The sequence below is a fragment of the Equus asinus genome, chromosome 8 (genome assembly GCF_041296235.1).
Source record: "Equus asinus isolate D_3611 breed Donkey chromosome 8, EquAss-T2T_v2, whole genome shotgun sequence".
In the NCBI taxonomy this organism is placed as follows: Eukaryota; Metazoa; Chordata; class Mammalia; order Perissodactyla; family Equidae; genus Equus; species Equus asinus.
Window position 1 is genome coordinate 377,590 of NC_091797.1, and position 27,325 is coordinate 404,914.

Consider the following 27,325-nt stretch of genomic DNA (forward strand, 5'->3'; position numbering starts at 1 on the left):
ATGTGTTAGGCTTGTTCTGAACAGGGTTGTGGTTAATGTCTCATGGGGCCAGGGGCCCTGTTAGCAAAACCAGTAATTTATCCTTGTTTTCTTTCCCTGATCCATCAGGAGGTTCTCTTATCTCTGTCTTCAAAACACACATTAAATTCATTCTCTTCATCTTCTCTTCTCATTTCTATCTATCTTCACTTTTTAGGTAATTTCACCTGGTCCCATGGTTTAAATACTACCGATATGCTATCTGCTGTGATAACACAAATTTGTATCTAGTTTCATCTCCTACTCTGAACTTTAGTCTTATATACACAACTGTCTGCCAGACACTCCCACTTGGATATTCAATAGGCATCTCAAACTTGACATGTCCAAAAGCAAACAAGTGGTCCCCAACCCTCCCCCACCACTCCCTACATTCCCTATTTTCCCACTCCAATCTCCAGCAGATGGTACTACCATTCCCCTAACTGTTCAGGACAAAAGCCTTGGCATATTCTTTGCTCCTTACTCTCAAACCCAATATCCAAAGGTTTAGGAAATCCTGCAGGCTCCACCTTCAAATTATACACAGAATTTGACCATTTCTTACCACTTACACTGCTACCAAGCTAGGTCAAGTGACCAGCATCTCTTGCCTGGTCTATTCCAACAATCTCCAAAAGGTCTTCTGCTTCCTTTTTTGTTCCTTTTTTTTCACACAGCAGCCAGAGTGATTCTCTTAAAATACAGAATCTCTCTCCAACCCTTTAAATGGCTTTTCATAAATTTCAGAACAAAATCCAAAGTCCTCATCATGGTCTGTGTGACCTGCATGACCTTGCCCAAGCTAGCCTCTAGACTTCAACTCCTGCCACCTGCCTCCTACCCAAATGGGCTCGAGCCATGCTGCTGTTCTTGCAACTTGCCAAGCACATTCCCAATCCAGGTCCTCTTGCTATCCCTCTGCCTGAGTCCTCCTTTCTCCAGCAACTGCAATGCTTGCTCCCTCACTGAACAGAGGTCTTCCCTGACCAGCCTGACTGAAATAGTCCCACTCCTCATCATTCCCCTCAATTGTCTATATTCTTTAACTATAAACTACAATGAGGTCAGGGCTTTTGCTTTTGAGCTTTGCTGCAAACCCAATGCTTAGAACAGGATTCAGCACACAGTAGGCCATCAATAAATATTGTTAAATGAGTGAATGAATAAATGAATGTCTTTATTACTACCATCCCAGCTTAAGCCACTTTGGCCTTTGCCTAGCAATCCAACAATCTCCTAATGGGTCTTCCAGCTTCCACTTTTGCCTCTTACAGTCTCATCTCCGCAGAGCAGACAGCACTGCTTTATACGTGCTACTCAGATCAAGTCATTCTCCTGTGTGAAATTTCCCACTGGCAACTCATCCTATAATCCAATTTAAAGACAACACAATTCATACAAAACAACCATAGGACACAGTCCAAACTCCTCCTGTGTGGCACAGGAAGGAGACATGAGCTGTCTCCTGCCATCTCTCAGTGTCATACTCCACACTGCCAGGACCCGTACATTCCGGCCATGCTGCCCCTCAAACACCTTTAGCTCCCTCCCATCTTAGGGCTCTTTTGTACTAACTGGTCCTTCTTAAGGAACAGTCATACCCCAGTCTTCCCGGGTTTTGGTCATTGAGATGTCAGTTTAAATATCACTCATCAGAAGGGACTTTCCTTACGCCTAGTGTAGAGTTGACACCAGCCACTCTGACTCATCACTCTGTTTTAATTCTCTTATCTGTTTAGCCCTTATCTTGATCTGATGTTCTTCTTAATTATTGATGATTGACTGTCTGCCCCCACCACCCAACTAAAACCCCAGGAGGTAGGGATTGGCCCTGCCCTGTTCAACACAGCATCCCATCACCTAGTACAGCCACTGGCACATACTAGATGCTTAATATTAACTTCTTGCATCAATAAGTTGATATTTTTTTCATCTTATTTGATACCAAACACCAATTTCTAGCTGGAGGAATATATTCTGGTAAAGTCTCATACAGTTTTTTGTTTGTTGTTTTCGTCATTCCAAACGAGTGCAACTTTTAATTGGAACAAATTTTCCAATTAAACTAGCAGGTGTTTCCTCATGATTAGAAGTTGCACATTCATGTTTGCTTAGTATTCTGAATATGACCTTGGCAAATACAGCCTTTCTAGTGACTTGGCTTACTTACATTTTTTTCCTTCTAGGTAGCTATTACCAAAATAATGATCATAGGCCTTATGGTTGTACAGTAACTTAGAATTTACAGAGTCATTTTACAAAAGCAAGGTCTTGGTCGGCCTTGAAGCCCTGTATTCATTAGTGTTGTGTGTGGAGACAGAGACTAATGTGCAAAGAGATAAAGGATTTCCCCAAGGATACAAGACAAGGAAATGGTGGAACCAGAACTCAGTTCAGGCTTCTTTTTTCTCCCCAAATGTCTTGTTCTTTCCCCAATGGTACATGATTATCAGTCAGAGGATAATTGGAAACACAGAATGTTAAAAACATTCCTCCGTGCATCTTCCTTCTCTTCAGGCTTTCTCTCTCTTTACTGCCAAACCTTAACAGGATACTACAGAGAAAGCTCTGGTTGGAGTCCTCCTCTTGTGATGGTAACTTCAATACAAGTCTCTGACCTGAAATGGACACCTTTCCTCTCATCACGTGATTTGTTCTGGTACTAAAGTACTAGAATGGTAAGAATTTATATTTCAAGCATTCAGATATGAAGGTTCTTGACACAAGACAATAAAGGGTACCAAGTATGACTTGTTTTCATGCACTTTATAAAGGAAGGATTTATTGAGAAACACTAGAAATTTGCAAACTATTGGGAAAGAATATGACAGGAGATGAGTATATGTGTGGGAGAAAGACAAAAAATAGGTCCTTGAACCTATAATTTTAACTCCCACGCTGTTTCTCTCAAATGTCTACACAGACGATGTTTAAGGCCAACACATCCTGCCTGTGGGCTATCATGCCTGTTTAAAAAATAACTAATGTAAGGTTTGTTAATATTGTTCCTCGTGCTGTAGAAGTGACACACCCAGGGCCCAGGGCACTAGCACTTTTTCAGAAAAATAAATAAGAAGATATATCTTTATATGAAGGAGAATTTTTATGTTTTAATAAATGATATATTACATTGTTACAGTTGATAGGTAACTAAAATCTACCATTTATGGAACCAATTTTTATTATTGTTAATATAAAAACCAATCTGATTCTGGATAATAGCTTATCAATATAATTGCATGGGGTTTTCTGTGTGTTCATGACAAGTATCACTAAAATGGTTCAGTGCTACCAACCAGCTTTATATCTTGGAAAGACGAAATTAAATGTTTAAATCAGATTCAAATAACAATGAGGCCGATTTAGCAAAAAGCATAAAAAGGATATTTAACTAAAATGGATGAATGTAATATACTTCCTTAAGTAATTCTTGAGACACAGCAGTGAATGTAACTTGTTCAAACAGCAGCAAAAAGGTGCAGCGATGCATACTCCTCTAGTCACAGCACAGTGCCATCCTCACCGACCCGGACACGGGTTGTGCTTATTCCAGTACCTCGGGAAACTGCCCCAAGTGGATGTTAATCTGAATTAGCTTTCTCATAGGTTCCAGTAGTATCCGATTTTTGGCCATACTACCTTTTGTTCCTGATGATCTCAAAATCCTTCAGTGTCAAGGATTGTTTGACCTCTGAAAAAGCTAATGTCTGATTAAACTGATAAATGGTCTGATATCACATCATTAGTGTTGTCTTCAGCCAAAAGACACGGAAGGTCCAAATTAGAGACACATATAAAAAACAATAAGATCCTAAGGTCACTCAGCTAGTTAGTGGCAAAGCAGCGCTTCAAATACAGGCCTACGCTCTTATGTTACCCTTTCCTCAAGGACCACGTTTCCCGGCGTGCCCTAACCCAGCTGGAGTGATGGAGGGGGCGTGTGGGACCCCCAGACGCCTCTGCTCAGCCTCTCAGCCACTGCAAAGGGGCAGCATGAGCAGACGCTTCCAGATCTCCAGGAATCCTGGCAAGCTCTGCTTAGCACAGGTTCATGCCACTGCTACTACCGCTACTGGGGAAAGAACATCCTAAAATGTGACTCCACCGTACGCTTGGGGAGACTGAGTTGCAATATTTCAGGTTATTGTATCCCCCCTCCCAATCCTTATTTAAAGAGGCAAATACAAAGCGAGGAAATACGCATATTGCAGTTACTGCAGAGAACTACGGCCACTGAACCACAGCTGACAGAGAACTACGTCAGCCACTGAAGGAAAGGAAACGACATTTGGAGAATATGCACATTATTTAACAACCCTGGACAGATCATGAAAAAGTATGACTTTTAACCTTTTATGCTTACATTTGTGATGACTAAATCTGACACATAAGGATGTGTTTTGGTAGGTTATTAAGGACCACATACATACATTAATTATTATTTATAATGTGGCTTAGAAAGCACACATTATTAGAAAGAAGGCTAAAGAGGGAAAGATAAAATGAAAGAATGAATCTATAGAATTTCTTTTAATTACTATCAATTACTCATTAAACTAGTCATAATTTTTATCTATTGAAACTCGTGGAAAATACATTTGTAATTTTACTGGACTCTTGCTTTTTTTGATCTTTAAAAACATTTAAGTTCTTCCTATCTCAGCATCTGTGACATGATGATAGTGATTACAGCTAGTTATTTTGTTAAAATTCTTTTCCCAAAGGTGCTATAATTCCAAGAGAAAATAGAACTAAATTTATCATTCTTGGCTCTTAATAGTCTTCGAATTTTTTACCTTCTGTTTGAAAGTGAAGAAAATAAGGCTGCCTAAGGACTAACTTCGCAACATCAAATTCCAGGGTTCCCTGAGATCCTTTCACTCTTCTTCGTTCCTCAGAATTGACAAATAATCCAAAAACAGCTCCCCCACCCCCCAAAAATGAGAAAATGTAAAAGAAGGAGACTATAATCACAGGTAAATATTTGGGACAAATAATACAATAAAATCTAACCATGACCGTAAACTCAAACTAGGAATAAGAAAGCAGTTACAAAAGCTACAGAGTGAAAGAAGGTGCAGGTGTTTCCTTCTTTGCTGTTGCGCTTTCCTAGTGAAAAGCTGTGAAGCTTGTGGCGCACTTTCCTCCTTAGGGAAGGAGACCACTGAGCAGATGCCTGTGGGGTTGGCCCTCAGTCTTGACAACAGACACAGCCCCACCTTACGAAGAAGAGGAACATATGTGGGGCAGAAGCCTTCAGCCAGGAACTGGTGAAAACGCCCCCGCCCCTGGCCCCAGGGTTTCCATGGGAATCCTGCCTGTGCGGCTTTGGCAGAGGCGCGGCTATTTTTAGAGGATTGAAAGCAACTAAGAATGCCTTTCGCTTTCATTCCAAAGCTGATCTGGTATCTATGGATATGAACCCTCTCACCCGGGCACACATCACACACGCACGTGCACACGCACACTGAAAAAACCATCATGTTCAGCTTTAAATTGAACGCAGCTCAAAATCGAAAGCCAGGTCGATGGCTCTCCCTTTTGCACCTTGTTCAGGTGCTGACAGGCCTGTCTTTTTAATTAGCTCTAATTGCTCTTAAAACTTTACCCAAGAGACCTTGCGACGCCATCTATCAGACCCAAATCTGGAGGCTGATGCTGCTCCTCCAGCAAGAGCCTCTCTAGCTTCAGTATGAATTACTGGACTTGGTTTATGAGTAAAAGTGGCCACGTATGGACAAAGTCTGACAGGAATACCCCTCATTGAAGAGGACTCTGTCACCTGGAGGAAGGATCCTTTCCTGTCTCATGAAAAGATTTGCTCAAAGGGGTTCCGCATATCCTGGAACAAGAGTGCTGAGCGCTTCCATGGGCTCTGTGGGCTCTGCTCAGCTACAGCTCGCTTCTGCTTCCTCCCCTGACCACGGCCATCCCTGCACCCATCCCCTCCACCTTCCTCCCTTGAGTGGGGCCGTCCCTGTGCATATCTCCTCCACCATCCTCCCTTGAGCAAGGCCGTCCTGGTGCGTGTCTACCCTCCACCTTCCTCCCTTTTCTTCTCACCACAGTTGGTATCTCACAGGCACTTCAACTTGAAGAGAGACTAAGAGTGTGTGAACCTTTGTTCCTTTCTTTATACTGTGCTTCTTTCACTCAGTTCTTTTACCATGATTATGAAATGAATGATGTTTACTTTATGCCGTATATTACACTCTGCGGGCTATTTAGCTAGTCACCTCCCCTGTGAACAGGAGCTTTCTCCAGAGGAGTGGCTCATTACCAGGTGACCTGTTGTTTTATATTTTCATTCAAACCCTATTTTGAGGTTGAAAGGGGCTTAAACTGTGCTGCTTGTTTACTCACTCACAAGGAGAGAGTCCTCCATGCATGTGCAGGTAAGACCTGGACCGTGTCTCCTCTAGAAATAATTATTCCAAAGGCTCAGCTACATGATCATTGCCCTATTTTGGAGGGAAATGGAAATGGAAGGAGGCCAACTTATTCTATGAAGCTGAACTTAGCTGCGTTCCTCCTTAACCTCAGCGAAGATCAGACTGAGTAGATCATTCTTTCTTCTACCATAATTATTTTTTGCTTATAACTGGAGTGGAAAAAAGACTGAAAGCTTTGGAGAAAAGGAAATTTGTTTGCTAAGATTTGTCTTGGTGCCTCAGACTTACAGTTGCAAAATTTACAATCAGTTTTTGATCTACAGACCCAATGTCTTCACATTCGCAGAGAGGAACCTTAATGAGGAGGTCACATTTATCTGCTAAGGTTCAGGCTTCATGCAATTGTGATGCTGCTCTGTGCTGGAGAGCAGCTCCTCTGAAGTAAGCAGCAGCTCGTGGCGATGCTTGACTTTCTTTTGGCTTTAAGCTGTTTTGTCCCATAGAAAGTTCTTGAAAGCCAAAGGCACCATTTCCCCACCTACTAAACCTCTAGTTTCAACAGACTGTCTCATAGTGATTCATGCTGAAACTTCTGGCCATTCTACGTGATGTTAATAACCTCTTCTTCCTCAGGTACTTCTATCCCCTGATGGTCAACCCACTTGGTAAGAACCCCTGCAGGGCCCAGCTCTGACCTCCCTTCCAACAGATGCACAGTACTATTTTTTCATAATAGTAAACTGGTGGAAATATTAAAATATGAATGGCTATGCACACCAAGTGTGCACTCTAAGTGAGTACACTCAAAGATGATTAGAGGCACAGAGTCAATATTTCACAATTGCCCTAAATCGCATTTCTACTCCTCTGCTTGTTTCTTACCTCTTCCACACTTCCCCCAGCTGGCACTGGTGATGTCGAGGCTTCCTGCTGTACCCTGGCTCTCAGCTCAGGGCCTCCTTTCAATGCGGGAAAAATTAGATAAAGTTCTAATGAATTTGTAAAGGACAGCATTGACTGTATGTCAGTTTGAAATAGTTTGGAACTCCAGACCCAGGGGAGTCCACACTTGCTCATAACCTCTTGTCCATGGGCCTCAGGTAGGTGCTCATGAGAAAGGCTGGGAGCAGGGAACTAGAGAGAGGTCCCCGGGGTGGCAGAGGCCTGCAGGGGTGACCAGCTGCCTTTGGGGGACAGGCATGAAGCCAGCAAGCCCATGGTACCGGAAAAGTTAAAGGACGGTCTTCAGACAGAATGCATATGATACCAGATGTGTGAAGCTGTGTGAAGCTATGTGAAGCTATGTGGAGCTACGTGAAGAAGTAAACAGCACGGGAAAGGGTAAAAACAGAGGGACATGGAAAAGTTTTTTTTCTCACTTTTAATGCGTAAAACAAGTCTGAACAAATTTAAAAGATCTGAAGTTCTATATAGCAGAATTTCTCAAACTTGCCACCATTGACATTTGGGACCAGCGAACACTTTGATGTGTCCTGTGCGATTTAGGATGTTTAGCAGCATCCGTAGCCTCTGTCCACTAGATGCCAGCAGTAAATCCTCCCCTCCTGCCAGCTGTCACAACCCAACATGTCTCCAGACATTGCCAAATGTCCCCTGGGGAGCAAACTGTCCTCAGTTAGGAATCACTGATATAAAATATGCTCTCAAACCACAACAAAATTTTAGCAAATCAAATCCAGTAGTATAGTAAAATGATAATGCATTATGACCAGTAAGTTTATCCCAGAAATGCAAGCTTGATGGAATATTCAGCAGATTGAAATCAACAACTGCACTAATAAAAATATAATCATCTCAATAGACATGGAAACAGCATTTGACAAAATTCAGGATCTATTCATAATAAAATCTCTCAGTAAAGTAGGAGTAGAAAGGAGCTTCCTCAACTTGATAAAGGGCACCCACAACAAACTTACAATTAACATCACACTTAATGGTGAGAGGAAGAAAGCTTTCTCCTAAGATCAGGAACACGGCAAGACTATCTGCTCTCAATACTTCTGTCCAGCATTGTCACAGACGTCCTAGCCAACTCAGTGATGGATGCAATAAAGTGTACAATAAACTATAAATAAGACGTCAAGTATAAAACTGTATATAACAAAGTATAAAAATGAAATAAAGTATAAATGTATAAATATAAAGTAGAAAAAAGAAAAGGTATACAGATTAGAAAGGAATAAATAAAACTTTTATTTGCATACCACATGATTGTCAATGTAGGAAATCTCAAAGAATCTACACAATTTAAAAAAACATCACTAAGAAGATGAGAAGACAAGTCACAGACTTGGAGAAAATATTCACAAAACATGTATCTAAGAAAAAACTCTTACAATCACTAATAAAAGCAAACAACTCAATTATTTTTTAAAAATGGGCAAAACATTTAAAAAGATATTTCACCTAAGAAGAGAAATGTGTGGCAAGTAACATGACAAGATGTTCACTATCATTTAGTTATTAAAAAAATGAAAATTAAAACTACCATTATGATACCATTATACACCAATTAGAAAGGCTGAAAATTTGGGCACCATCACTACGAAGTGCTGGTCTAGATGCTGAGCAGCTGAAACTCTGAGACTTTGCTGATGGGAATGCAAAAGGATACAGCTGCTTTGGGAAAACAGTAGGCAGTTTTTTATAAAGTTAAACATACACTTGCTACACAACCCGAATTCCCTCTCCTACATATTCACGCAAGTAAAATACTCACACAAAGACCTATATGAGAATGTTTATAGCAGTTCTATTCATAATCACCAAAACCCAGAAATAACCCAAATATCCATCAATTGGTCAAGTCAGAAACAAATTGTAGTACATCCATACAAGGAAACATGGCTCAAAACATAAAGAAATAAACTCTGCTACACACAACAAAATGGATTAATCTCGAAAACATTATGCCAAGGGAAACAAGCCACTTGCAAAAAGGCTACATATTGTATGATTCCATTTATGTGACATTCTGGAAAAGGCAAAACTACAGGACCAGAAATCAGGTCAGTGATTGCTGGGGACTAAGAATTAGGAAACAGGAATGGAGGAATTTGGGGGATGATGGAAATGTTCTATAGCTTGATTGTGGTGTTTGTTACATGACTGTATAGGTTTCTCAAAATTCACCAAACTGTAAGTCTAAAAATGGTGGATTTTACTGTGTATAAATTAGGCCTCAATAAAATTAACTTAAAACAAAAATGGTATCAGGAAGGAAACATCTTTAGAAACACTGTAGTATCTCACATGGTGTTTTGTAAAACATTCAGAGGGAAAAGACCCCGAAATGAAATTAAGTGCACATAGAGAAGCTAAAATGTGAATTCTGCTCTATTCCAGAACCAAGCCCAGAAAAAAGAAAGGATTGAAAAGTAAGAAAAGTCAGAGTCCTATCACTATTTCTTCCCCAAAATCTGAAAGTTTTTCTCCTATTATCCTTTGCCTTTTATATAGTAACAAATAAGTTAAAATCTTTCATATATGAAAAACAATTTTCTGTCTTCTTAGCAAGTAAGAATTGCATTAAATGTTAATTATTAATTTATAGATAACATTCAAAAATTCAAATGGGTACACAGTTTTCCTTTCTCTTCAGAAAGTACTCCTCTAGAATCTAGAAGAATCTACATCATTGATTCTTTGCTTCCTGCCCTTTATCACTGCATATATTTGCTTGACCTGTTTCTGATAAAACCACCTATTCCATTAAGAACAGTATCAATACCCATACAAACCCCAAGAACACAGTATTATAGATTATTCGGAACAACCCAGTCTAGTTCCCTATTTTACATGCACTGGTGTCTCAGTTTGTCAGTTTAAACTGTGCACGTTAGGATGTAGGCAGTTCAGGAGGGTGTGGGGATCATATTCCTGTGATGGTTCCGGGGTGAGCCTGTGAGCTGAGACCTGGAGACTCAGGGAGATTGGTGTTGACTCTGAGGACAAGCTCCGGGATCAACAAGTGGGGCAGAGCCCCAGCGAAACCAACGTGCTCTTTAACACCCTGGTTTCTACCTCCAAGCTCATTTGCCTGGGGATATAGCTATTATTTAAAGAAAACAAAAATCTTCACCAGGATTATAAAATCCTTTCATCTCCCTGATCTGCTAATGCTTCCTCATCTTCAGGTCTTGCTTTAAAAGCCTGGGGCCAACCTTCCTGCTCAGGAATCAAGTTCCTCCTACAAATTCTCAACTCACCTCTGCCTTGTCTTGTGACACATGGCTGGATTTCAGTGAAGCGATTGGTTTGTAATCAGTATGTTTTACCAGTTCCCCAGCTCCAACATGAGCCCCCTCAGAAAAAGCACGACGTCTTTCTTGGTGACGGCTGTTCGCCCAGCACCCAATTCTGTGCCTTGCTCTAGACAGGGGATCAACCAAAGTATGATTTCTCACTAGGGGATGCTGATCAGGACCAGAAATAGCTGAACTCTAATGTGTGGAAAAATCAAACCCCAAGCCCCAAACAAACAGAAAGCAAAAGATGCACATCTGAATCTCAGCACTACCACTTCCTTGCTAATGATTTGGGGAAATCTTTAGGAATATTCTGACCGTTACTTATCCTTAAAATGACTCTAGTAACAATGAATGAACAAAGGTATGCACTGTCCTCACAGTGCTTAGGACATAGTAGGTGGACAGAAAATTGTAGAATCGATCCATTGCTTTTTGCACTAAATCACAATGATGCCTTTCTCAATCTTAATTACGTTACATTTTAAGAATGTCTTTTCATAAGACAAGTCAACAGTAAAATACACATTTCTGATTCAAGGATCCATTTATTAAGGTAAACAATATAAAACTGATAATATTTGACTGCAGTTGACTTTCAGAAACAGCAATTTCAAGTGGTTCAAACTATTTGATGATTCTGTATTCTAAATATGCATATGTTATCTATATTTCTCCTTTTTCAAACCAATATGAATGTGATTTGATAACAAAAAATCTCACCAAACATTCTTTCTTGGTCCCCCATTACCTAAGAATAGTCTTAACCCCATAGCCTGTCACTCAAGCCTTCCCAAATTTGGTTTCAACCCACATTTTCATCATATTTCCTCATAACTTTTTCCATTCTGAGCCCAGACCATACAGATGATTCATTACCTAAATGGACCCTGTACTTTCGTGAGTCCATACGTTGGCTCTCACTGTACCCTCTGCTTGGAATTACCTTTCAACATTTCTATCAAAACCATTGTCTGACCCACAAGACGCAGTTCAAATGCTATTTCTTACTCTCCCTCTGTGCCTTTTCCTCCCCCACCACTACTTTGGATTAACCCTTCTTATATTAAAGCCGATTTTGGACAGGTTTTTCTATTGATCCAAATTATAAGTTTCCTAATGGTGGGAACCATATGTTAGCCATTTTTTTGCATTCCACTACCAGCTCATCCAAGTAAACAACTAAAATAATATCTTTGGTCAACTGACATACTCTGAAGATGTATATTTTTGAATGACATAAATTGATGAAACTCTCAATATATGTTGAAAGGATGGAAGTGGAAGGATTGAACAGAAAAAGTTCTCTTTTAGGATGCTCTAATCAGGTAAAAGAATTTATCTTGGGCAAGTTACACTCTTGTATCATCACTGCAGCTTTACTTGTATGATCACTATAAGTGTGACCAATGGCATTTTTATTATATAGATATATATTTTTTTTAAGATTGGCACCTGAGCTAACATCTGCTGCCAATCTTCTTCTTTTTTTTTTCTGCTCCCCAGTACATAGTTGTACATTCTGGTTGTAGGTCCTTCTAGTTCTCCTATGTGGGACACCACCACAGCACGGCCTGACAAGCGGTGCCATGTTCACGCCCAGGATCCGAACCAGCGAAACCCTGGGCCGCCGAAGTGGGTTGCACAAACTTAACCACTCAGCCAGGGGGCAAGCCCCTATATATCTATTTAATTCAAAGCATTTTAAATTCATATTCAGAGATTTTAATGCATCAAGTAGAACCATATTTGATCATATGGAGTAACTTTACATTCTGCAATGTTAGTGTCGTGATTTTTTTAATCAAACGGAATTAAAAAGCATCAGACTATGGGTATATGAATAATCACTTCAACTTAAAAAAAGCTCATTACTTTTCCATAGTTCAGTCCATGACCAAAATACACCATAATCTGGCTTTACTGTTTATAAAATTAATAAATCCCAGCGTAGATTGATAATTCATTGATGGATCTGATTTGAGTAAACTTTAACTAGTAACTAGCTAAACTTTAACTTTAATCAAATGATATTGAAATTGGTTTCTGGTGAATCCTTATTACTAAATAATTTGTACTTTATCAGATCAGACTTCACAGATTATTTTTTTCCAGGACACTGTTTCTCTCTGGATCGAGCTGTTGTGTTTGAACTCGCAAAATGCTCTTACAGGAAATGCTCTGGAAGCTCCTGTTCAAGGTTTGCCAATGAATCTCATTGTGGCCAGATTTTTTGCTTCTTTGTTGCTCAAGTTTCCTCATTTATAAAAAGTATGTAAACTTTGCCATGTGCTATTTTGGATTGCATTTTGATAACAAGATATACAAACCAAGATTTTATGGAATTTAAATTCCATGTTATTTTCATTTTAATTAAAAAATTATAAACAATGAATTAATTATGGGTTTAAAAAGGTTTCTGCTTTTTTTGATAGTGTTGTCATTGTAATTATAATTTGACCCATGAATGGTGAGTATTCCCTTGACAAGCTACATAATTTATATGTTTCCTTTTAATTAGATAACGCCTTCCGAAGAAACAAATAAGAAATATTCTATGAAAAGAATACACATACCTTAATAGTATGTCAGAAACAACCCTAAATTGACTACATGAATGGAAATGTAAATATTTTTTAAAACATCATCACTAACTGTTCGGGGCCTGACTGTTCCCTACCTGGGTTCTCGGTGCCTCGTATTTCTATATTTTCCCACCCACCTACCTATGTTTGCACCATTCCCCTGCCCATTTTCTGTGAGATGAAAAGCAGAGCGCAGCAAGAGCACAGAAAGAGAAATAAAGTATGATGAAGTTGAAATCCTTCCTTTTGGCCATTTGTGAGAAATTGGAAGATGTGGTTCAGAGTGAGTTTTAACAGCAGATACTTGAAGTTTGCAGAATATTAATGGTTTTAATTTGCCCACGTTATTCCATGAACAGGAGTAGCAGAGGACTAAGTGACTGACCAATGGCATCTAAAGCATATTTCTGAGTGAGAATAATTCCTACCCTCAAATGAAAAGTAAGCACGAAGTCACCTCATAACCAGATGGCTTTAAACTATCAGCGAAAATCCCTCTTTCTAATTGGCTGGATGAGTTGGTATTCTGCTTGAACTTTCAACAGAACCGCAATCTAACATCGGCACAAGGACTTGCCTTTAAATGAGAATGCTTTGGAGTGTTGAGAATTCCTTTGTAGTTTCTTCAAACTTCTCTGAATTGTAAGGTTCTGTCATGGCAACAAGCAGTGAAGAGAAAATAAATATGTAATTCAGAATTTGTCCAAGGTCCAACAGTTAACTCCCTTTATTCAAGAAATTGAGTCACGAGCAAACCACAGGTGGTCAGGGAGTGGGTGAACCATGACACATCCTTTCTCATAAAACCAGCCTGTGTCATTTTAGAGCTTTTACTTTTCCTGAATGAAATACATCCATGTGGGAACATGTCAGAGCTGGTGTGGAAAGAGCACTGGTTTTCCCTGGCACACAATGCTCTTAGGATTTGCCTAAATGCAATACTTGGGCCTCCCAGCTCCCTCTAAACATTCACCACTTCACTAACTGGGCTCTCCTGCCAAGTCTGCGGTGCCAACAGGGACTGGCTTTTCTAATACACTTTGCTCTCCACTGTGAAAATCTGTTTATAAGCTCTTTAGGAACATTTGCCTGATTTAATGAGATTTTCACCCAAAGTAATTATTAAATGCATTTTATGAGTTTGGGCATCATATCTCTTGATAAAGGTACACACAAGCAAATAGCTCAAACCACGGAAGAGCAAGGTGTAGGAACTGAGTCATCTCTCAGCTAGGATGGCTGAACTTAAAGTCACCGGTGCTTTGCGACTTTCATGTGCATTCGGATCACCTGGGGATCTTGTTAAAACGCAGGTTCTTCTCCAGCAGATCTGGGGTGGGGCTCGAGATTCTCATTCTCAACAGGCTGTTGGTCTAGGAAACACCTTTCAAATAAAGATCCTAGGGACACTTTCTTGACAGGAAGGTTACAGCCAGCCAGGTGCTGCTGAAGCCAGGTTGAATGTATGTCAGCCTGAGTCCAGCTCTTCCCCCAGATTTGTGAGTATTTCCATTTACGAAAAAGTTGGGGTAAAAAAATATCTCACATCAACTGTGCCAAAGTTCATGGACAGCAGCCACTTTCCCAACCCAACCTCACCCCTCTCTCTTCCTTCTTTCTGGAGTCATCCTACCCACTTTATTCCTTCAAGCTCTTATACTTTTAAGAAATGTATAGCTATACACTGGAAAAGACTGAGGATTGTCTAATGTAGGATTTTTCTAAGGAAACAGTGATGTGACATGAACTACAGTTGAGTGAGAAGAGCTGACCCTTTTCTTACTCCATCTCTTTCTGCTTAAGGGAAAGCTCCTTCTTTACCTATGAACTGGTATGATCTTGCTCTACCAATTTACGGCCCTGGTGATGGTGTCCCATGAGTTCTTATGCACAACGGTATTTGGAAAACCCTGAGCTAATATCTGTGCCAATCCTCCTCGATTTTGTATGTGGGATGCCACCACAGCACGGCCTGATGAGCAGTGCGTAGGTCCACACCAGGGATACAAACCCGTGAAGCCTGTGCTGCCGAAGTGGAGCATGCAAACTTAACCACTAAGCCACCTAGCTGGCCCCTGGAAAACCTTTTTAAAAGTATTATACAAATCTGTTGTTATTCTGAGATATATAAACAATGGCAATTCATGTGCTGTGTAACTAAACAGACTGCAATGCCGTTGAGAACAGGAATTGTGTTATACTTCTGTTTTTATAACCCTTTATCTTCAGTTATTCAGTCCAATGTTAGATACCATAATATTCTAAAAAAAAAACAATTCAGATTGTGAATAAATTGGTTGATTGAAAAGAAACGAAGCTGTAACAGTTGATGCTATGTGAGCCTGCCGTTCAATCCGCCAGTGTGAACAAGAAGGTACTAAAACTACACAGAGGGTCTTGACCTGTTTTGCATCATGAGCCACTTTGGCAGTTCCACACTAAAAAATGTGGAACCGTTTCTTCAAATACATAAAATAAACACATTACAATGAAAAATAACTATATATAAAGTTATTAAAATATCAAAAGAATTCTTTATTAACGCATCACATAACAAGGTCTACCAGCAGGTCTAGTAGTTAACATAATTTTGAAGTAGCGACGAGTATAAATTATAGTTGAGATACTTTCAATAACTGCGATGCGATTTAAAAATAATCTATGATTTCTATTGGTGCCAATACTGCCGTGGTTTATTGCTTTCATTCATAATTGAAGGAAGTATCAAATATCAGAGTTAATGAAAACGAAGATGTATTTTTTTTCTATCCAAGTTCTGTACCTTAGCTTATGAACCCCTGAACTAAACACAGGTAAATACTAGAGTTATAAAGTAACATAATCCTTCAGAGACCTCAAAATCCATACCCTTGTCTCGGTCCAGGCAAGGTTCGTACTACAACGTATCATCTTTGTTACTATCACTGAAAGGGTTTCCAGCTGGATAGAATCATGTAGTTTCATGTACTACACAGGGCAACTCCTGTATTAGTATAGACAATATATGATCTATGTTGGTTTAACATAGTAATGCAGTGTAACACAAAAGGACACTATTGGTCTCAACTTATCGTCCTAACTGGAATTTTCTAACTTTTTTCCTTATTACTATACTGAAAATTATATTAATGTTACTTTGAGAGAAAAGACGGTGCTCCAAGATTTTGCTTAGATTAAAAACAAGAAAGCATTTAGCTAAATGTACCCAAGGTAGTTATTGAAGAGTCAGAGGGAGTAACAATTCTAAGTATGTTCATTAAAAGCAGTGGAAACCTTGTTTTCTTTTACCATTGCTTCAGATTTAGTTCAATGACAGCTACATGAGTCTCTGTTGGCAGATCTCCGACCAAGGGGAACTGCGACTCACCCCTGATCACTGGCTTGTCTACTCCGGTTCATCCCAACTGCCTCCTGAGGCTTTCAGAAAAAAGGTACAAGTTTGACAAGTCTCACCGAGAAAATCATGAGAAAGAGAAGAGCTAGAATCAAGGAGCCAGGTCTTAGGTCAAGTAAACAATGATGCAGGATTTTAAATAAAGTGGCAATCAGAATCTTGACAAAATTAGTATTTGTCATGTATTTTGGCTGGTGGGGGAGGTATTCCACAAGATCCTGCAAGCAAAATGCCAGAGGATTACAGAAAAGTTTCAGTAAGGCTATTGTTATAGGTTAAACTGTGTTCCCCAAAATGATATGTGAAGTCCTCACCTCTGGTATCTGTGAATGTGAGCTAATTTGGAAACAGTCTTTGAAGATGCAATATAGTTAAGATGAGGTCCCACTGGATTAGGATGGGCCCTAAATCCAATGAGAGAAAATTCTGGAGACAGAGACTCAGAGATACACAAGAGAGACAGAGGGACAACAGCCATGTCATGGCAGAGGCAGAGACTGGAGTGGCTACAAGCCAAGGAGCCAAGGACCGCTGGGAACCACCAGAAGCTGTGGGAAGAGGTGGGAAGAATACTTCCCTGGAGCCTCCAGAGAGAATACGACCTTAAGACACCTTGAGTTCAGACTTTCAGTCTCCAGAACTTTGAGATAATAAATTTCCATTGTTTTAAGCCCCACAGTTTGTGCTGATTTGTTATGGCAGCCCTGGGAAACTAAAGTAACCACCTCCTTTAAGAAGAGTTGGAAATTCACTATGACTAGCGTCAAGGTAGCACCTTAATTTACCTCAAAAAGTTGCTTTAATTCCAAACCAAAATACAACCTCAGTTTAAAAAGAGCGTGGCTGCAATATTCCCATAAATATAGGCTAAAATGTAGGAAAAGGAATGAAAAATTGCAAGTACCCTAACTGACCCTGGCCTTGATTGCTGTATTACTGAATGACGAGGCTGAACGGTTTGGGTGGCTCCTAGAAATTGCAAGGGATGTGAAGTCACATATACTAACCTGATGTAAACACTGTTAGTCTCTTACTGATCTGGTGCTGGAGAGAACAGTTCAAGCAGTTCAACGACTAGAGGTGACAAAAGCAGCATGAAGGAGCCCATGATTTCCTAACTGATCTTTTCAGTTTTAAGGAGCAATTGCGCACACAGAAATAGACATAGTTTCCAAAATTTCTGTCATTGCTGTTCTTTTAAATGGCACAGCAATAGACAAAGTGCAAGAGACACAGAAAAGCTGAGTCATTAGATTAGAAGGTCCTGACACTTTAGCAAAAACAGCATAAACGTGCTCAGTAAGAACAGAACAGAAATCAGAATTTCTGTGAATTTTTCTTCTCGTATTTTGGTTCATCCTTTCCTCTCCATAAAGCCATGTCCGTCTCATTTTTAAAGTTCCAGTTCTTAATTCACATTTCCCAAAAAACTTTGCCCAGTCTAGCTGTAGGATTCCTCAGCAAGCCTGGTGTCCCTCTGCCTTTCTTACTATTTTCTCTAATATATATAATATATAACATGTAAGTATACACACATATAGATATATACAATGTATATGTATATATACAAAGTATATATAAAAGTTCCTAATAACAGTGCATATGCCTCAAAAAAGTATCCTGATTTTTATTTATTTCATATCAGAACATCATCCTTTCTCAAATTCTGGTTTCACACACTCATAATTCATAGTAAAAAGTTACATAATGGTCCTTCCTACCATTGCAAGGCAAAAATAACTTCTTCACTGAACTCGTGTTGGGATAAATCAGCCACAGCCGACAGGGAAGCACCTGGGGTGACATGAGAGCTCAGGCGGCAGAACGGCCTTCCTCCCTTGCTGGGAGCTCAGTGCGGTGTGTGACCGGCTTTGGCCACCTGCATCTGAGCAAAGTTGGCAAGTCATTGCTGGGAGAAGGTCGACTGTGGAGCACAAGCCAGCAGGCAACAGCCGCAGCCTGGGCCTGGCAGGGATGATGATGAGCTCCTGTAGACGTGAGGCATGAGCACAAAATAAATCCCCACTTCTCAAGCAGGTGAGATTTGGGGATTTGCTTTTCTTTTGTTACTGCAGCAAAACCTACCCTATCACGAGATACAATAATAAAAGTTCATACGACGTCCAGTGCTTTATGTTCCCCCCAGCGAATACTCCTTCATAAGACGGGCAGGGCTGAGACAGAACGACTGTTCACCGGAAAGAAAGCTCAGGTTTTGTGTGCAGACCTGGAGAGCATACAGACCAGATGGTGAACCAGGCCCAGCACTCTCTCCCTTCTAAGTGGCTTGTAATGGACACAAAGTGGGCAGAAGTAGGGCCCTGATGCCAAGAACAGGGTCTGGATTTTAAAAGGACATGTCGGTTATTGCAGCACAATATTGGCATGGTCACTACTAGAGACGTTAATAAATTGAATTTGTGAAATTGCCATCATGTTCTGTTTTCATCCATTATATTATATAATGAAAAATGAAAATAAAATGGGTTTATATTTACTACAAATTTAGTTTAAAATTCAAATTAGGAAGCTGCATGGTAATGTTAGATTAAATTCTATTAAAATTCTATTAACATAATTAAATTACATTTTAATGACTAAAACCATGAAAAATACTTAATAAAATGCATTATTTATATTATGAAATATTTCATTAATTAGATTTAACAATATTTGGACTCATTACCAGTAGAGGAAAACTATAATTTATTTATTAATGCTTTTACGTATCTAGTTACACTTCTGTTCCATATCTTGATATTTAAATCTTCTAAGTATTTAAAGACTCTTGCTGTGTTACCTGAAGTCAGAGTGCATTTTACATCAACATGCATCTAAAATGGTTAAAATGATCAAAGGCTTCCAAAGAATTTTGTGCAGAAGCTAGACAGAGCAGCCATGAACATGGACAATTTCAAGATAAAAATGTTATTGGTTGGTTTCACCCCTAAAAAGAGTTTTATATTCCAGTTTCTGTTGGCTGATGTTTTGCACAGAAAAGCAAGAACATTTCAGGTTTCTTCTAATTACTGCATAAGGGGCATGAAAGCAAGCAGAGCCCACACTCCCTCGGCTGGAAGACATCAGCGTGGACTTGGGCGAACCACGCAGCTGTGCTCTGTTGGGGACGCTGTGTCGGTTCCGCACGCGGACTGCCCAGAAGTCTCTTATCCAAATTCCAGCTCGAGCGCAGGGCCTCGAAAGACCACCACTGCTGCTTGTTTCTGAATGCTCCTGCAGTGTCCAAATTCGACTTGTCTGCTCATAGGAATAGCAGAGCTTTTAATAAAATCATTGAGGTCAGCTGTAATGGTTATTGCACTTTATGTGAAAAGTATTAATTTATATTAGTGACAAAAGCATATTACTACCAAATCATGAATATAAATAACCAGACATCAGCCCATGAGCTACCTGGAATCCTCGAGCAGATCATAGTTACAGAACTGTGGTTGTTTATATCAGACACTCTCAAGAAAGCTGATATCCTGTAGGACAGCTGATATAAATAGCAGTAGAAAGAGGAGCAGAGGGAGTCACATTTGTTTATGTGAGCAGATCAAGTAGAACTTTTGCAACCCTTATGAACTTTGAAAACTATTTCCAAGATTGCATTACAGCAGCATCTATTATACAAGGCAAGTTTTACTGCATTACGTTTTAAGAGAAATACAAATTCTTTGGGGATCTTTGAATTGTTGCAGTAAATGTTCAGATGATCTGTTACAATAAGGGACACAGAAGCTATTTTCTAACCAGCCTTCCAGCATTACTCCACACCCGCCCCTCCCACCAAATCACTCTAGAAAATTTGACAACAGAGTCTAAAATTCATCCGGAAGCCAGGAACCTGCAGTTGCTTTCTGATGATGTGATAGCAGCAGGGAGCCCGTGGCAGGTACGAGCTGAAGGCCAGGGCATGCGGCAGGGGGTGGGAGCGGGTGTGGGCTGCTGGCAGAGTTCTTTAACCACATGGTAGTAAGTCCCTCTCAAACTGAAGACAGAAGATCATATCCTTCAGAGTTAGGGGACAATGGAGCTAGGTTTGTCTGCTTCTCCAGCAACTGTCAGATCTCCTGTCTCTTCCTGACCCATCCTTTAGAGATTGGCTTCAGCAAAAGTACTCGCTCGGGTTTTGTTTTCAACTTGCAGATCTGTAAGTCCTCCTGAAGAGCTCTTTAATTCCTCCTTCAGCTGCATGGGATAAGCCAAGTTTCCTCTCATTTTGTGGCTTTATAGCCTATGAAGGCCTTAGTCCCATTTTCTAAGGTATGTTCTCCCTATTGCAAGGCTCCAAAGCTGTGCTACTCCAAGTGAGGTCTGTGGATCAGAAGCATCAGTATCACTTGGGGACTTGTTAGAAAGGCAAATCCTCACCATCCCCACCCTTCTAGCCTACTCCATCAGAACCTGCATTGTAACAAGATCCCCAGGGACAGGATTATGTAAGCCAGAGAAACAACGCCCCAAGAGACATTTGGACTCTTGCTTCCTACCCTGGAACTCCGCCCTTCAGGCTGTCCCCTGAAGGAGGTAAAGGGTCGAGGGCACACTTTTCAAGTAAAACAGAGTCTTCCTGGTTATCCGTTTCTACTAGAAAGACCACAGAAAAGGAAATCCTGTGTGATCTCACACGCAGACCTTAACCAAGGAGCTCCCTGGAGAACTCATTTACTGGGCAATCTTACATCCAAGCTCCAGCCAGCTGAGGTTCCACCCATGGCCACATCAACTTTCCCCGCACCTCCACATCCCGACTCCTCCCTATCCCACCCTCAGGAAAGGGCCCGCACATCCGCAACTCTCATCAGAGACTCTCCTCCCTCACTCACAGGTGACCAATGTCATCACACCTGTGTAAGCCCTTCCCAAAGAGAGCCTACCAGTGGGGTCACTGCAGCTAAAAAGTCCACCATACTGCAAGCCCTGGAACATGACCTCCACAATCACCAAAAACCCTCGAACAGTTACTACGTCTCCCTCCCAAAAGATGCTCATTGCAGCATCAGTCAGGTCATAGTTGGAGGGAGGGGAAGGACTGGACAAGGACACAAGAGCTGAAAGGACACAGCAGCTAGAACCCTAGGGTTCCACCTAGAGTTTAGGGTACATGGAGGGACCAGTAGACAACCCTGCTTCCTGGAGTCTTTCCTTCCATTTTCATAACTGTGCTTAGAAAAGTCTTCATCCACCCCTCAATCCTCTCCATGGAATTTCATCTCCCTTATGCGCCAGGTCAACGTGGCAGCATCTTCCAACTACGAACATTGACATAAAACTGCTTCTTGGACCTGGTCTTTCATTGAGAACTTCAGTCTAGCCTTCCAGTCTCCTAACCTCCTCGTCAGCTCGAAGACCTCTGCAGAATGCCTCACAGTCTCGCAAGGCAACGCCGCCCAAAACAAATCTGTCAACTGCAGAGAATCTCCAGCTACTCGCTAGTAGGGCAGTTTCTCTCGAGACAAGCTGACCTGGGCAGCCACTGAGTCTCTTTCTCGCTGTCAGAACGATTCAGAGAAGGTGGGCTCTCTTGACAAGCTTCCCTGAGTGGGCTTCACAACTAGACTCTTCACCCCCTGAGATAAGGTCCTCTTACTCATCTAGCATTTCCGGTGCCTTCACCTGGCAGAGGCAAGGTCCTAAGTAAATGTTTCTGAACTGAAGATAACTGGACTGGGAAAATGAGAGCAGCTCTCTGGGGATGATGCTATATCCAGGCAACATGTCGAAACTTACAGAGAAGGCTATGGGATTACTGTAATAAAAATTTGCAGAAACTGTGTCTCTGGTAAGTACTCCAAAGTTTTGGTGGCCAACACCTTGATTTCAACCTGTTGAGACCCTGAGCAGAGAACCCAGATAAACTGTGCCTGGACACAGGACCCACAGAAACTGAGACGGCAAAGCTGTGTTGTTTTGAGCTGCTAAATTTGTCACATTGCGATATGTAGCTAATACAATTGCCTAAGCTTATAGTGCTATAAATAGTCTTAAAATACAAGAGTTAATTTTATTTTCTCATTTTATAGATTTACCGCATAGGCAGCAGACTCTGAATGACATCAATTCCTGGGACCATAAAATAGTTAGCAGAAGAGCTGCCGTGAGAATTAACAGCTTCTCAGCCCTGAGTTCACGGCTCACTGAACATACCATCTGTGGCTCTGTCGCCTCTTCTGATAGAGAAACAAATTATTTAGGAGACTGTGATTTTCTTTAAATGTTGTGCTTGTAAAAGTGGTGTCTATATTATCATTTCTAAGAAAGAATAGGTTTTAAAATGAAATTTAGTGAAGCGGCAAAAGCTCAGAGTTTCTGTTCTGAAATGGAAGAAGTCCAGAAGCAGTCGGGACCAAGCAAAATGAAACCACGGTGAGCAGCGAGTGGAGGGCCACTGATGGAACGGTATGTAGTCAAATTTAAACTGTCTTTGCTCACGCCTTTTTTTGTTGGTCCCATATAAGACATCACGGTGGTGGCTTCAGTCTTTCAGATGTAGCCCTATTGTTAGCCTTTTTCAGCGGAGTTACTCCAAGGAATCACCCAATGGAGAACTAATTTCCATGATTCCCCGTCAATTATGCCCTTTTTGCAATTCTTATGTTAATAGCTAATTTCTTTTAAAAAATATTTTAAATACACTTAATTTTTTCAGAGCAGTTTAAGGTTCACAGCAAAATTGAGCAGAAAGCAGAGATTTCCCACATAGGCTCTGCTCCCACCCTCACTATCAACGACCACAGCAGGTAATCCATTTGTTACAACCCATGAACCTACACTGACACCGTGCTATCACTCAGAGTCCACAGCTTATATTAGGGTTCACTCTTGGTTTTGTACATTCCATGCATCTTGACAAATATATAACGTCATGTGTCCATCATTATAGTATCATATAGAATCATTTTACTGCCCTAAAAATCCTCCGTACTCTGTCTAGTCATCCCTCCCTCCCGGTAACCCCGGGCAACCACTGATCTTTTTACTGTCTCCATAGCGTTATCGTTTCCAAAATGTCATATAGTTGGAAGCATACAGTACAAAGCCTTTTCAAACTGGCTTCTTTCACTTAATATGCATTTAAATTTCCTCCATGTCTTTTTATGGCTTGATAGCTCATTTCTATTTAGCACTGAATCATATTCCAGTGAATTCATGGACCATAGTTTATCCATTCACCAACTGATGGATGTCTTTTAAAAGATGTTACCTTAATTTTTCTTAAAAAATATTTTTTCTGGGGGCCCACCCTGGTGGCCTAGTGGTTAAGTTCACACCCTCCAGTGTGGCAGCCCGGGGTTCATGGGTTCAGATCCTGGAAACAGATCTACATACCGCTCATCAAGCCATGCTGTGGTGGCATCCCACATACAAAACAGAGGGAGATTGCCACAGATGTTAGCTCAGGGACAATCTTCCTCACCAAAAAAAATGTTTTTTCTATGCCACCATGCAAGTTCCTGTAATTTATACTGGAAAGTAATACAATACGTCCAATACAATGGCCAAAAGAAAAAAATCAAGAAAAATAAGATATTCCAAGGAATATATGAAAGTCTTACAAGTTTCTTTGCATACAGTTTTGAATATATTGAAAAATATTAAATAGCTACGGTTGAGAACCTAAAATGTAATGTAATGTTTTAATATATTTATGGTCACTTAAAGAATAAAGTTATTTTACACATCAGAATATCTGGATTCTGTAGTGAAGTCCCAGAATTGAAAGCCACCCCAGAGCTCCTCCTCAGGCAGGTGAGGCCTCAGGGGCCAGAGGCTGCTCAGACTCTGGAATCTGGAGGGTCAATGTCTTCAGGCCTCTCTTAGCAACAGATTATTTTTGCCCTCTAAGGTAGGATTTTTCACCCAGATTATAAGTCTTACATTTTATGTTCTCCATCTCTCTCTCTTTCTCCTTCACACACACACACACACACAAAACTGAGACAAGTATCATGAAAGATTATTTACTTATAAGTATTGTGATAAAGTAAGAGCATAACAAAGTCAATATTGGACATAATTTCATTAATATTTAAGTATAAAGGGAAAGTTCCCCAAATAAATAATACAAAAACAAACCAAATAGTCATGCTGTGCTGCATGCACTAAATCGGTGTCCCCTACTCTGGGACCCACAGGAGGAAACACCCCCAACACCCGCCCCAGCTTTACCTCAGGGCCCTTGGAAGCTGCTTCCAACTCTGGCCAGTCTGCTGGCCTCCAAAGAGAAAAAACCGTCATCACTGCCTCTGGACGCCCTTTGAACTCAAAGGCAGAGACTATGTCTTCATCATCTTGTGAGCCCTGTACAAACTGCACCCTTTGGAAATTATATTTTAACTCCTTACTGAGGTTCCTCAGTTCGAGAAGAGAGAGAGAACATGAAGTTTAACTCCTCTCGAAAACATTTCAGAGTTGAAAAAGCACAAGACGAAAGCAGTGACTGACAGCTCAGATTTTGCTGAACACTAGATTGTCTCAAATGATGCTAAAACAGGAAAAATGATCAAACTGTACTCACTTTCCTCACTTTCCCATTTTCCCCTTGGTATTTTCCTTCTCCCTTCTCAATACCTTTGGGAAAAAATGAAAATGTTTCCTCACCATGGCCAGGACGAGAAGTTGCCTCCCTGAAATCCACTCCCTCCTTCCTTAGGAACACAATCTCCATATCCTTGGGAGCAGCTCCTTGTACGTATAAGGATGGGGTGACCAGGCAAAGAGAGAGGCTTCTGGAAGGTCTTAGAAGAGGGCTGCCTCAGCTTAGGGGCACACACTTCTCGCCCTGCTCCTCTTCCTTTGTCCTCATGCCTGAAATGTGCATGTTGGCAAAAGCCTCGGCTGCCATCTTGAACCACGAGGCAAACTGGAGGATGGGAATCGCACACTAAGGATAGTAGCAGAAAATAAATAAGGAGCCTGGATCGCTGACATGTATGCAATTACCATGCCAATGTTGCAGTGCCAAAACCCAGAACTCACATACAAGAGAGAGAAGTAAACCTCTATCTTGTTTAAATTCACTCTTATTTGGGATGGCTATTATATGCAGCCAAGCCTAATGGATAAAAATTCTTAGATCTACTTCTTTTCTGATTCTAAATGACAACTGTTCTACCTTCCTTGGCTTTTTTATGTACATGTGCTTTTCCTGTGCTGTGTGTGGCAGACAAATCTGGTGGCTTTCTTAGGATGGGATGACAAAAGCTAGTTAGCACCCAATATGCTAAACCCTCCCACCTGCCTCCTCATTCTCACCGAAAATTTTCATCTGCCTTCTTACTGCACGATCTGTCTACTGTTTCTACTAATCCTGCAAGGAATGTGGATGTTGAGCCAGGGTTAAAACAGCGACCAAGTTTCCTCCTCAGCATCACATTCGATGAGCCATAAGTGGAATCAGAAAGAAAAGCACTTAATGAGAAATACACAAGAACCACACGTAGAATTTAGAATGCTTCTGGAGGACATGAAAAACAGGCTGAAGAAGCAGAATGGAGCCCATGTTCTGGGACAGGAAAATTCCACAGAGACATCCATCTTCTCAAAGCTAATTTGTAAACATAATGGCATCCAAAAAGAAGTCAATTTTGTATTTCCAGAACAAATTAAGGTCAATAAGATCATTCTAAGGTTTATATAGGAAAAACAAATATATAAGAACATTCAGGAAAATTCTGGGAAAGAGTAATGAGGAAGGAGTAACTCTTCCACATAAACACTGTAAAGCCTCATTAATTAAATCAATATGGAACTGTTGCATGAAGACAGATGTAAACTTAAGGAAAGAAATGAAGTTCAGAAATAGAAACCAAAATATACAAAATTTGGCATATGATGAAAGTGGCATTTCATATCTGTGGAGAAAAGATGGACTGTAGAATAAGTGGCGCAGATAACTGGGTAGCCACGTAGATAAAAAGCTGGATCTCTATATTACACACTCACCAGAACCAATTCTGAAAGGATCAGGGACGAAATGGAACAAAACAAAATAATACAAATACTGGAGGAAATGTGCGTGAGAAGTATTTTTATAATCTTAAAATAGAGGCTTTTCAGTACACAAAATCTAGAACCATAAAAGAAAAATCGACGCTAGGCCATATGTAAAAGAAAAACAAAAAAGTTCTAAATAATTTTTTAAAAAACTATAAGCGAAGTCTGTAAATATGAAAAATATTTACAATTCAAATAATCTAAAAAGGACTAATTTCCTTGGTATATATGCAGCTCCTACAATACTCACTCACCCAATATCTACCGAAAGCAATAAGACAAAATCCAGCAACCCACTGGAACATGGTCACAGCCTAGGAACAGTTAATATGTTTTAAAAAATGCAAATAGCTGTTAAATACATGAAATAAGTTCTTCCTCCTTCACGATAAAAGAAATGCAACTTCTTCTTTCACTTAGGAATTAGTGCAAATTCCAGACTTTTGCCAACATACTGCTGGCCAGGCTGTAAATAAAGAGGCCCTCTCTACATTGTTGGTGGGAGTCAAGTTGTTAGAAATTCTATCAAAGGCATTTTAGTAATTTCTTTCAAAATTATGTACTCATAAACCCTCTGACTCAACATTTCCACATTTGGATTTTTTTCCTATATTATACTCACCAGTGTGTTAAAAGACATGTGTAAGATTATTTTTTGCATCA

General features: G+C 40.4%; 1 protein-coding gene and 1 long non-coding RNA gene across 13 annotated transcripts in view; one reads left to right on the top strand and one right to left on the bottom strand.

Annotated features, from left to right (window-relative positions):
- Positions 1-27,325, bottom strand: part of KCNQ5 (potassium voltage-gated channel subfamily Q member 5) — a 481,904-nt gene that overhangs the window by 358,709 nt on the left and 95,870 nt on the right. The window lies entirely within an intron of this gene.
- Positions 429-27,325, top strand: part of LOC123288425 (uncharacterized) — a 70,648-nt gene continuing 43,751 nt past the window's right edge. For 2 of the 3 annotated variants that reach the window (XR_011504901.1, XR_011504903.1), the window contains exon 1: positions 429-23,065. This is a non-coding gene — a long non-coding RNA (uncharacterized lncRNA). The remainder of the gene's footprint in view (positions 23,066-27,325) is intronic. The other variant, XR_011504902.1, reaches the window with a different exon arrangement.